We start from the raw sequence: 12,964 nt of genomic DNA, 5'->3' as shown, positions 1-12,964 counted from the left end.
ACCGCAGGGAGATCTCGAGGCTCCTCTGGGCCGGTGGAAACCTTGCTTTCGGTAGCATACCGAAACCGCGCAGCGACCTTTTTGTTAATTGTTTTGTGTGTTTCTACTTCGTTGTCCTTGGTGTTTTTTCTTTGAGTCTAAAATGGGGCTTCTCCCTCATTCACTTCCCATGTTAATGGGTATAACTGGAGCCAACTGGGGTTGGTCTCACTCGAGACAGAGACTATAAGGAATATTCCCAAGCAGCTGCCGAAAACTCTCTTTGTTTCGGGGAAGTTTCCTTGTGTTCTCTGGCCTGACTTAGACTGCTTAACCCCTTCCCCCTTGCTGGTGGGAAAGCATGGTGTCTGCTCCTCTGTTGGGGCTTAGGAGCTCCAAAACTGGGAATCCTTTCTCTGCCTCCTGGCAGCACTTTGTTTCTTCTGTTTCCCCCTTACGTGTTTCTGTACCAACGTGTGTGCAGCCTGCATGACTGGCCTCTAGATCATGCACCACAGCTCCTTCTCTCTCCACTGTCAAGGAGCAAGAACAACACCCCCTGGACCTAACACCTCCCCACTCCAGATCTTCCCACGCATGTCTCAGGTAAACATTCAAAGTGGAGTGGGTCCAGGTGGAACGTAAATCAGTATTGGAACTAAGTTAAGATTGTTGGTTTAATTAAGATAAGATGTGTCTTTGAAGTTACAGCAGTAATCTATCAAAGTTTACTGAAGATCAAATAAGCTTGTGTTACTTGTTAAAATTTGTTAGCAAAGGAATGACTAAACTGATGGTTAATTGTCTGTCTCAAAGTTCTAATGGGTAATTGCTGAAATAGCTTTCAAAGTCTTTGGTAACCTGAAAGTTTTAAAGTTTTGCTTGGATGACAAATGGAATTAAATTGTAGACATCTAGGTCCTAACCAAACAGGATAAAAATGCTAAGTCTTTAATTAGTGGATGTAGGTTTGTGCTTTTGACTTCTTACTGCAAAGAAACTAAGAGTATTTAAATCTGTTGGTAAACTTGTTTGCCACTTAACTGATTCATAAATTGCCACCTGAAGAATTCTGTTGTAACAGTTCACAATTGGTTAATAACTAAAGGTGTTTCTAAGAATACAAAGTTCTACTTAGTGTAACTAAGACTGATGGAAATAAAAGGAAACTCTAGGAAAGTAGATGACATGTAAGAAAGACTTAAGGAATGGGAATACATTTTGTTGAAGGTAAGGGAAGGTAATTTTGTCCTAAATGAGATGGTTGTTTAGAAGGAAATGGCTTGGGACAAACCTGAATGCAAAGGAAAGTTGTAGAAGGTTTGTGAAGGGAAATCTTCAGAAAAGGAATTTTATCTATGGTCAAGAATAGATTAAGATTGAATGAATGGGTTTTAAAGGTACATTGGTACAAGACTGAAATTGTCTCTGTTCAAAAGGACAATGTTTTCTTAGATCAATTGATCTGCTGTTAAGAAAATGTAAATGGTTTTCTCTTTGCCTGCCCAGAAAAACCAGTTTCTATGTTTTTGTTTTTATCAGGTGTTTAACATCCCTAATTATATTTAGGCATGTGCTTTAAAACTTTCTAAGATTTTAGGAAATGTTGACAGGATTTAAATTGTAAATCTCTTTAACTCAGGCTTTTCCTTGGTATGTGAAGTTGCTCATGAAGTACTACTGAACCAATGATAAACCTTGGATTACATTTGGGAAAATACTATAACTATTTTAGAGATTCTACGCACTTCCTAAAGTTTTAATGTTTTGAGAGATCATCGCTTGATACTGTAATTATGGAAATGTTATGTATCACAGAAATAACCTGATTTCCTTGCAGCTAAATTGTAAACTCCCATGTCTCTTTAGCTTTAACCATATCCATTCTGAGTTTTTGTAATTTATAATTGTTTTAATTCTCTGGTAAAATGAGTTTTATCTTCAAGGGGATTCCTGTAAAGGACTTTCAGGACAAATATAGATATTTGATATACTTGAAAATCCTAAAACTGAAATGGGTAAGAATTTCCAGAACTGACTAAAGCCACATTCACCAGATTTAGTAACATGGGACTAAATGAACTAAAAGATTATAATGTTGTGTCTCTTAATGTTTTGTCTTATTTTAAACATTGCCGGTTCTCTCTAATGTTTGCTCTTCCAGACTAGGGATACTTTTTCTTAAGTTATCTGTAACTTATAGAGATGTATAAGTGCTCATTTGTAAAAGTGCTCAAAGCATTCAAGCTTTTCTCTCTATATGAACCCTCTGAAACCAAAAGGTCTCAGTAAGCATTCTTCTATGGCAATCAGTCATTTGCATAAGTTCAATAAGAATCTGTTCTCCTTGTAACAGGACACCATTGGAAACTGGTTATTTTACCAAGGCTTTGACTGGAATGTCATATTTGAGAAAGATATGCATAAACTCAGATATGACCAGATAATTTAAAGGAACTAAGGTTGACTTTATGAAACCTGGAGCCATAAACCCTTGGGACTGTTGGCCTGATACCTTGCTTACAGAGTTCCCAGCAGCCCCACCAGGTGAGTAAAGAATGTCACTCCTTGGTAGGTGCAGTCTCGGGAAGAGGAATTCATTCGCCCAAAGGTATTGCAGGCATGCCTCATGGCAAGTACAGGGCTTGGCTTCTGGCCCGGAGAGGCTACTAAAAGTTCAACCTAGAGATTCCTTATACAAAGTTCCAGCAAAGCAGATTCTAAAAGATCTATTGATCACAGTCACTGTTCTTGCTGAGCTTATGTAAATAATGGGCCAAGTTTGTTAAAACTGGACTTGTTTCACAAGTGAATTAGTCCTGATTTCACTATCTCTGTAAATGAGGGTTATTTTAGAGAGAAAAATTGTTTTAGTAACACACCTTTATGGATGTTAAATTCTAGATTTGATTGTCTTTAAATGTTTACCTAAGCTAAACAATTTGAGGTAAACTTCAGAGAAGTTGTACAATAGCTTCTTTAGTTGATCTTACTGTTTTGTGGGGATATTCGCAGACCCCACGGCACATGATTAAACAACTGGAAAATGGGATTGATTCCCCTACAATTGTATAACTTAACTAACCCCTTATGTGTGGCTGGGATAATGAAATTGCCTAAAAGCCAGCCTATTGCACTCCATAGGATCAACTATGGACTTGGAGGCACCGTGGATGACCCCACTTTCTTTATGAATGGATTGAATAATCCATGGGGGACTCCCCTTATCTCTTGACAAGTTTTCTCACTTGCCAGTGATCCTCTGTAATCAGGATATTGTTAAGGCTGGACCACTCAAAGGTCGTCTTCTTGGTTTCATCCCTTTGTCATATTTATCCTAGAGGCCACCTCTGTTGAGGTGCAATTGCAAATAGATGCTTTAGCTAAGCATGGAACAGCCCTCCTATAAAAGTGCCTCAAACCTCACTATGGAACTGTCCCTGACTGTAATAACTTCACATCAGGTCCAGATTTGTCTTAGAAGCCAAAGACCACCAATGGATGATGGAGGCCGACTTATTAAATACTGGGCTACACTAACAGATAAGCCAGAAATAATACTTAAAACTTGTCAAACTTTAAACCTAGTTACCTGTATGCCTGAACCTGACTACTGTACTTCTTTCTCTATAGAGCAAAAATGTTCAAAGGTTATTGATCTTGCTTACTCTATCTGGCCAGATTTAAGATGCCCCTGTTAAAAATATGAATGACAGTTTGTTTTCTGATGACAGTAGTTTTCATAGAAAAAAATAAAGAAAAGCTAGGTGTGCCAAAGTGCTCACTAGCACTTTGCAATTGCCAAAGCCTAAAAACATTAACACTGACTCCAAATATGCCTTCCTGGTACTACATGCCCATGGAGCTATTTGGAAGGAAAGGGGATTGCTGTCAATCCATAACTCCCCAATCCAATATGGGCCTAAGTTCCAAAACCCTCCTTATCGCTATACTAAGGATGGCCTTAGATGTCCTGACAGCAGCCCAGGGTGGCACATGTGCAATTATCAAGACAGAATGTTGTGTGTACATTCCAGACTATCACAAAAGTATCACAGGACTAATAAAGGATATGAATACCCAGATTAAGGCCCTACAAGATCCTTCTCTCTCAGTGAATGGTTAAGTTCCTGGTTTGAAGGAGGACTATGGCCGAATCTCCTTTTCGGGCTTCTCATTATCGCCTTATTAACCTTAATATGTTGCTTTGTTCAATGTTTCTCTACTTGGTGCCGAGACTCCATTGCTGCAATGACTTCACCATGACAGACGATCCTTGTCGCGTGAGAGGACGCCTCTTCGCTGTCAGCACTGGATTCGGCTGCCTGCCTCCGCCTTTCCTAACTCCCCTATACATTCCTCCACTGATCAATATTGACCCCAGTAGGTAGGGACAGCTCTACGCCCCTATTCAGCAGGAAGAAGTTACAGAAGATGAGACCTTCCACCTTCAACCACCTTAAAGATTTCAGGGTCAAGATTGTTCAGGGGGGAATCAAGGAGCAGGAGGCTGGCTGAGGATGGAGAAGGGGCTGATGCCTTGCACCCCCTCTTCACCCTTCTCCACTGCGAAAACTGGTTCAACAGATTGCCTTGGCTTACTACTTTGTTGTCATCTATAACGGGCCCTCTCATCATTCTGTTATTAATTCTAACTTTTGGTCCTTGTGTCTTAAACAGGTTAGTACAGTTCATTAAAGATCACCTGTCTGTTTTTCAGACTATGGTACTGACACACAGCGATACCAACTCCTCAAGCAAACAGAGCCCCGGACTAGCTCAATGCAAGGGCAGGACATGCAAGAACAAGACGAATGGATATAAGATTCTATCCATGATCAAGAAAAAGGGGGGAATGAAAGACCCCCCCCCAGTCTTTAAATAATTAACTGCTCTTTTGTTGTGTAAGAGTACCCCTCCTCCCCTTGCAGTGAAAAGACCCTTCCCCCAGGGTTGAATTCAATGTAACTGCTCTTTTGCCTTTCTGTTTGTAACAGCTTGGCTACTAAGGCATGACACTTGACTCCTGTTTGAACAAGATACCCTCTCCTAATAGCAGGGGCATGGTCATGTAGGCAGGGGGCCACATAGTCACGTAGACAGGATGTCTTTCTGCTGAGTAGTAAGGTCTAACTTCCCCTTCCCGCCGCTCTCTTCGCATGCGTGGGCTAACTGGCCAGTTCTGCTTCTGTAAGATTGCTTTGTCTGCTTTCACATGTGGGTCCCCTGATCCACTCCACTAACACCAAGTATGCCTTTTTCAAAAGTTCAAACTGTCCACCAATCAGTTGCGCCCCACCCAAAACTTGTTTGTACCTGTCTATAAAAACCCGGCACCACCCCAGCCGGGTGTGCTCAGCTAGCAGGAGCTGCTGACCACCCGCAGGCGCGCGCTGACCACCCGCAGGCGCCTGCGTAACAATAAAGAACCTCTTGCTGATTGCATCCAGTGGCAGTGTTGGATTCTTGGGTAAGGGGATCCGCGGGTCTTTCAACTTGAAATTGGAATTACCTTTGATTTCAGGCAGAAGACCCCAGCTTGTCTGTCCCTGGCAGTTTTGAGTGCTCTTTTTAGTTGAGTAGACTATCTGCTTTACTTAGATCATTGGCTGTACTGCCTAGCATCGAGTTTTCCTCAAGACCACTCATCTCTCCATGCATGTGCCTTTTAAATGTCTGAGAGCAAAATCCCCCGAACAGAGTAATTGCTCTTGAGAATAAATAATGTCTGTATGAACACAGGAGAAAACGTTTCTGCTGGACTCAAAGAGAATTTCTTGAAGTCGCCATCTCAGAATTTCTCGGAGAGAAATTCTTTCAGGAGAAGCTTAAAAACAAATATTAAAAACGAGTTTTAAAAGGAAGAAGGAAATGATCTATGTATCATCTTAACGGTTTTATTTCAGGAGTGAGGAAAATGACCCAAAATATCCAGTTCTTTTTTCTTCTAATACTTCTTTGCAGAAGGTCCTGCTGCATCTGTCTCTCCCTCTTGCCTTTCGGTCTTGCTGTGGCATATGGGAGGGATACATGAGATGGAAAGATAATGGAGAAATGTCCAGAGCGGTTGGTTAGGCCACCCACTTAACTCTGGGGGCATGACTCGACTTCGTAGTATTTTAAACAGCAAGAAAACATTCTAGAGGGAGCCTTGCTCTCCTTGGGCATAGCTCTGTCTTCTCCCTGTCTCTAGTGCAGTTGAATGGTGAAGAACGGTTTCCATTTTTTTTGCTTTGCTTGATGGAATTTTAAAAACAAAACCAGTTAAAACTATTTTACATGCTATATCACTCCTTGATTTGGCATGAGTTTAAAAACTGACTCATATTTCCTTTTCTTGGTCCCTTCCCATTTAAAAAAAAAAATACTGGGTGGTAGAGTTTCTTAAGAATTTGACAATGAAAAAAAAAATGGTTGCTCTTTAACAAGCATAACAAATCATTATTCTTAAAAAGCTTATGGTAAAGTAACAATGTTAAATATTATCAAAATAAAATAAGAGTACAATTTTTGTTCGCCACATTATTATCTGCATGTTTTTGGTTTGTTCACGACACTGCAATTCAATTCTTATGCAGATGTGGGGAAATGGCTACTCACACACTGCCAGTAACAATGTAAATTGGTATTTTTGTGGTGAAAATTTGGCAAAATGCATCAAAAGCTTCAGTATTACATTATCCTTTTATCTGGTAATTCCACGTAGAGCTTATTTTTCCCTTCTGGAGAAAAGAATAAGGAACAGTCTGAGAGTATTTGTTTGTACTTGAGCAAACACAATTTCTGAAGATTGTATCAGAGTTAGTTCCTTTGTAGTGTCAATTCTGCTTTTAACTTGAGTTTATTTATGTTATAAAATATGTTTAATATGAAATTAGACCCTAGAAAATATGTCTTTGATGCTTATTATTATAGGGTATGGTGATTTCCTTTACTGGTTGCTAAATTCTGTTTTTAGTTACACTTTCAAGAGACGGTATTGTAAAAGTTGGGACATTGATGCTATGATTCTGTGACTTTGAACTTGAAAGGCAAATTGAGTTGCCACAGAGGTGATTCTTAGTTATCATATAAGGTTTTAATCTTCTGTATTAAGCTTGATTATCATTCTGAGTGATTGTGTTTAAATAGTGAATCTTTTTGTATACAGAAGTTCTTGTTTAAAAAAAAAAAAAGATGCTGATGGGGCACCTGGGTGGTGCAGTTGGCTAAGCGTCCAACTCTTGGTTTCAGCTCAAGTCGCCATCTCAGGGTGGTGAGATCAAGCGCTGAACGGAGGTCCATGATTAGTGCTCAGTAAGGAGTTGACTTGAGATTCTCTCTGCCCCTTCCCCTGTTCGTGTTCTCTCTCCCTCTCTCTCAAATAAATAAATAATATCTTTTATGAAAAGCTGATTTTCCAATGTTAAGAAGCCAGATTTTATAGATCGACACCTTTATTATAATATTTATGGATTAGTTCCCTAATAAGATTATAAAAATATTTTGGGGGAAATAATTTAAAATCAGGGTATGCTTTCTTTGTTGTTGTTTTGTTTTTAAAGATTTTATTTATTTATTTGATAGAGATCACAAGCAGGCAGAGAGGCAGGCAGAGAGAGAGGCATAAGAGGGGGCAAGGAAAGCAGGCTCCCTGCTGAGCAGAGAGCCCTATGCGGGGTCCGATCCCAGAACCCTGAGATCATGACCTGAGCCAAAGGCAGAGGCTTTAACCCACTGAGCCGCCAGGCGCCCCTCTTTGTTTTCTTAAACTCTTTAAAATTTTACTTTGGAAGCTTGATGAATGCACAGTTCAAATGTAATAAATGATAATGGAAGATCTCTTCCTAAGGGTTTTTTTTTTTAAGATTTTATTTATTTATTTGACAGAGAGAGATCACAAGTAGGCGGAGCAGCAGGCAGAGAGAGAGAGGGAAACAGGCTCCCTGTTGAGCAGAGAGCCTAATGCAGGACTCAATCCCAGGACGCTGAGATCATGACCTGAGCCAAAGGCAGAGGCTCAACCCACTGAGCCACCCCCAGTGCCCCTTCCTAAGGGTTTTTATTCCTGATCCTTTTTTCAAGGAGGGTAGATGTAGTTAAATAGAAACACAAAGTTAAAAGACAAGCAATACATCTGAAAACAATGTTGATAACATAAATAACAAGCATAGGATTAGCACATGAAATAAATAAAGAACTCCTGAAAATCAGTGAGAAAAGCTTTGTGTAGAAAGGTCAAATAATATACATAGACAATTCGCAAAAGCTCAACATGATTCATAATCTGAGAGCTGCAAATTAAAGCAATAACCAGACACTGTTTCACATACAATCAGGTTGGCAAAAATTAGAAAGTCTGATAATACCATGTTGGGACAGAACAGAGAAATCACAGCCGTCATACGTTGCTAGCAAGGTCACAGATTCTACAAATACCCTGGGAAAAATTTGGCAACATTTAATGAAGTTTTTAATGCACGCATGGAACCTACTATGTAGCAGTTCCTCTAAAGAAACCATATGAGACATGCACAAGGATGCTCACTCAGTATTTTTTGTGATTGTAAAAATTGCAGTTAACCTAAATGTCTATCAGTACAGGAATGGATTACACAGAACATTATAAAGTGGAAAAAACAAACAAATTAGATATGTGTATATCATCTTGGACAGATCTCAGAAATGTAATGCTTAAGTAATAAAAGCAAATTGGCTCAATCATACATATGGTCAACATTTATGTATTTTTTTAAAGAAGATCACGGCAAATAACATATTTTATAGGTGCTATGTTTTATATGTATTATGACATAGACTGAATGAACACACAACAAATTCTGGGTAACAGTTGCATCTGGGGAGAAAGACTAGGGAATGGGACTGGACAAGGAAACCTGAACCTGAGGGACTTACTGTTATTTCTAATATTTAATCCAAAACAAACAGAATATTTTAATTATATTTTCTTTCTGGGAGTGGAAAGATTGCTATTATATCATTCTGTACAAATTTAAAAAAAATTTAACTATGGGGTGATGGGTGTAATCTAGACTTACTGTGATCATTTCACAATATATACGTTTACTGAATCATGCTATATACCTGAAACTAAGAGTATTTGTTAATAATATCTCAATAAAACATTAAAAATAATAATTTAAATTGTTTAAATTTTTAAACACCTTTTAAGGAGAAAAAAAAATGCATTGAGGCTTATCTCAACTAAAGAAACCACTAAAGTATTTATCACAGAAGCTTGTCATACTATCTTTGCTTAGCTAGCTCTCTTGAGTGCCATTTTTAATTGCCTTCTTTTTTGTAATTTTCCCTTATACTGTAATTATCTTTGGGGCAGGAGCTTTCCCTGCAATTTCTTTGAAGTCAAATTTCATATATTTTCCTAAGGAAAAATGTGACACTCATTTCTCAAGCTGCTCACAAAAGTTGTTAGAAAGCTTCTTGAACCTTTTGGATTCAGGGCACTTGGATCCTCTGTTAGGAATATAAGTATAATAGCCTTTTCATGGGGAATTTGGGCAGCATCTCTTAAAGTATAAAATGGGCATTCTCTTTGTTCACCTGTCCTTTATCTTAAAGATAAAAGCTCATATAATGGTATAAAATATTCATGAATGCAGTGATATATACATCTGCATTACTTACCTTTTTTTCCACGTTGCTTATAATAGTGAAAATTTGGAACCGTCTTAATGTCCTTAAGTCTAGAAATCTAGAATGGAACACTAGGTAGCTGCTTTAAAAGGGAGGGGTATATCAAGGTGTGTTGACATGGAAAGCTGCCTATATTGTTATTAAGAAAGCAAACTGCAGGAACATAGGCATCACCCAACCAGGTGTTTGTTTTAAATGCCTGTATCCTATAGATGTGAGTACATTTTTATGTAATTCTCTTTGAATTAGGCTAGAACCATTGAAAATGCACATGGACTCTAAAACTAATCACTTTCAGAGACTAGAAATAAAAGAGAAGGAGGAGGTGGGACAGGCTTTTGTTCTAGATGTATGTTTGTCTTCATTGTTTTAAGATTTTTTTAAGGAGCTTTTATTTTATCAGTGTTAACAACCCACCAATATTACTAATGGTTGGGTGACATTTCTGTCTAAGTATGTGAAGGAAGCATGTCACCAGTTACGTGTCATGTTATAGGTCCTTATTTTTCTTTAGTAGATGAATTCTTCCTTGAGAGCTCTCATTTGCCCTGCATTCGAAATGTAAGCTTTTTCTACGGTTCCAGAGAAAAAGCAGAGGTAATGGAGCCATGACAATGGTGGATAGCTGAGTTTGCATGAAGGTGACTCAGATTTCAGCCCTTGAGATACTCGATCATCGTGCGCGGTGAAGGGCTGCGTCTCGTTTATGATAATACAGTCCATTCTCTTCAGGTATAAATAGTAGCACAGTTCACTGGACAGGAGGGGAGAGCCGGGCAGCTCCGCGGGTGTCATCAGCATGTAAACTAAGCCAGTGATTTTATAGCATTCTAACAGACGTGTTAATAGCATGATAAAACGAAGGGCCCTGAGTTGTTTTGGTGGTGGTGCCTATTCAACCTCTCCCTGTTCGGGACGATATAAAGCTGGAACTGGCTTTCACGAATGCCGCATCGGTTTGATATTGTGCTTTTTATTAACCGTGACACTGTGGGTTACCGCACTTGAAATGAGAAAGGGAATGCCCTCTCTTTTTGAAATGTGAATTAATAAAATGCTTCTTATTGGGAGAAATGGTTTTCCTCGCCTTCTTCATGTATTTTCTGTTGTGGTTGCCCTTGTCTCCTGTCCCTTTATTGGACAGACAGACAGACACACCCGCACATAATTCATACTCATCGATACTTGCTAGTAGAATTGAACAATTTTGCTTTTAAAAGACAATGTGGATTTTAGAAGAGGCTGTTTAGATTGGGCTGTGCAGTGAACACTCCCTAGTAGATGAACTTGGCCTTCCTGTTGTGCATTTGGGGTCTTTGGACACATTGTTACTGGCTCGAAGGGATGCTTTGCCCACCTGTGAGGAGGCAGTCATCTTCCCTGCCCCGCTGGAGCTTTGGGTCCTTGTTATCATTGTGCAGGGGCAGATGAGAAAGTGTGTGGGAAAGGGTGATTGGCAGGGGCTGGCTGGTCTGCACGGGGATGGGCTGTAATAGTTGGCCGGTTGATGAATAGGAGACTGGGAAGAGGAACCTGGATATTGACTTCTTCTGGGGGACTTAAGCTTCAAAGGTAATGAGCAAGTTCGGGAGAGTTCACATCAGTTCAGTATTTGAACCGGTATTTATTGAACACCTTCTGTGTGTAATGTATTAAGCGTAGGAGGAGATCTAAATCCTAGTTTAGTAGGTTCTAAGGTAAACACCCTGAATGGGTGTGCTTGTTTATGTAACAAACAACTCATGTCCTGTGGGTCACCGTGCAATACATAGATAGGAGCATGGATATTAAACATGATCAGTTACCCTTTCCTCCAGTGTTAATCAGAGATACTGCCTGCTTTCACATATTAACATTGAATTGTAACATATAACCCAGCGAGAAATGTTAACAGCAAATTTCAGTTGCTTCCAATGGGAAGAAATCTAAGAGAACCTATTCATTTGCAGTTTTCCCATATTGTTAGGATTCTTTTCTAAAATTGAGTTTGTATTCCTTAAACCCAAACAGTCATAATCAGACATAATAAAAATGAATTATGCCAAACAGTTCTTGTTTGGGTAAAAAGTTCCTACTACATAAAGATTAATGAATAATAATTCCTCCTTATATCTATGTAAATATATTTGTATGTATAGATGCATACATTCATGTACATTTAAATATGTAGTATTTTAGGGGCACCTGGGTGGCTCAGTGGGTTGGGCCTCTGCCTTCGGCTTGGGTCGTGGTCTTGGGGTCCTGGGATCGAGCCCCGCATCAAGCCCCGCATTGGGCTCTCTGCTCGGCGGGGAGCCTACTTCCCCTTCTCTCTCTGTCTGCCTTTCTGCCTGCCTCTCTGCCTGCTTGTGATCGCTCTCTGTCAAATAAATGAATAAAATCTTTAATAAATAAATAAATATGTAATATTTTATAATAAATACATATTTATAACACACTGATATATGTATCCATAAAAGTAATAAAATCTTAGCCCTGTGTCAGAGTTTTTAATAACTAGCAGCAATAAGCAACTCTGGTTAATTTTAAAAGAAAAAAGACAGGATGTAGGGATATCTGCAGAAGTAGGTAGGAGAACCAGGCTTGGAGCAATGTGGCATGGTACAGAACCTCCAACTGTATAGACCACAGAACTGGTCTGAAGAGCTACTGCTAGAGCCTGCTCCATTGCTTCTGTTGGAACTGAATCTTCTTGCAACATGAACATCCAGGGTTGTACCTGCTACTTCTCTCTAGTACCCCATTCCACTGCAGGCACATTTGATGGGTGAATCCTAAGTCATGTGTTCACTTTGAGTGGCAAGGGAGGCCAGAGAAGAAATACCTACATTTCCCCACTGTCTTTGATAAGAGGCAGAATCTACAGACAAAAAAGGAAAAAAAATAAAGTAATTGGCAAATTGTTATTATAATGGTCATATTGCAAATGCTGGAAAGTTCTTAGAAAAGGTGAAAATGTCATCAAAGGTACAAAGCTCTTTTAAAATGCAATTTTCTTGAAACTAATATTACACTGTATGTTAACTAATTAGAATTAAAATTAAAACTTAAGGGGTGCCTGGGTGGCTCAGTGGGTTAAAGCCTCTGCCTTCGGCTCAGGTCATGATCCCAGGGTCCTGGGATCGAGCCCCGCTTTGGGTTCTCTGCTCGGCGGGAGCCTGCTTCCTCCTCTCTCTCTGCCTGCCTCTCTGCCAACTTGTGATGTCTCTCTCTGTCAAATAAATAAAAGCAAAAAAAAAAAAAAAAAACCCAACAAAAGCACTTTTCTTAATCTTTTCTAACCTTCCAGTTTATTTCTAATAAACTGGAATCATAGCTTTTTAAATTTTAC

The 12,964-nt window shown here is 39.3% G+C and overlaps 1 protein-coding gene across 6 annotated transcripts in view; it reads left to right on the top strand.

Moving 5' to 3' along the window:
• The window catches only part of MITF (melanocyte inducing transcription factor), a 228,308-nt gene that overhangs the window by 162,656 nt on the left and 52,688 nt on the right, over positions 1-12,964 (top strand). The window lies entirely within an intron of this gene.

This window comes from Mustela putorius, unplaced genomic scaffold, assembly GCF_011764305.1.
Source record: "Mustela putorius furo isolate JIRA1106 unplaced genomic scaffold, ASM1176430v1.1 tig00000095_pilon_pilon_pilon, whole genome shotgun sequence".
Lineage (NCBI taxonomy): Eukaryota > Metazoa > Chordata > Mammalia > Carnivora > Mustelidae > Mustela > Mustela putorius.
This window is presented reverse-complemented; position numbering and strand designations above follow the sequence as displayed.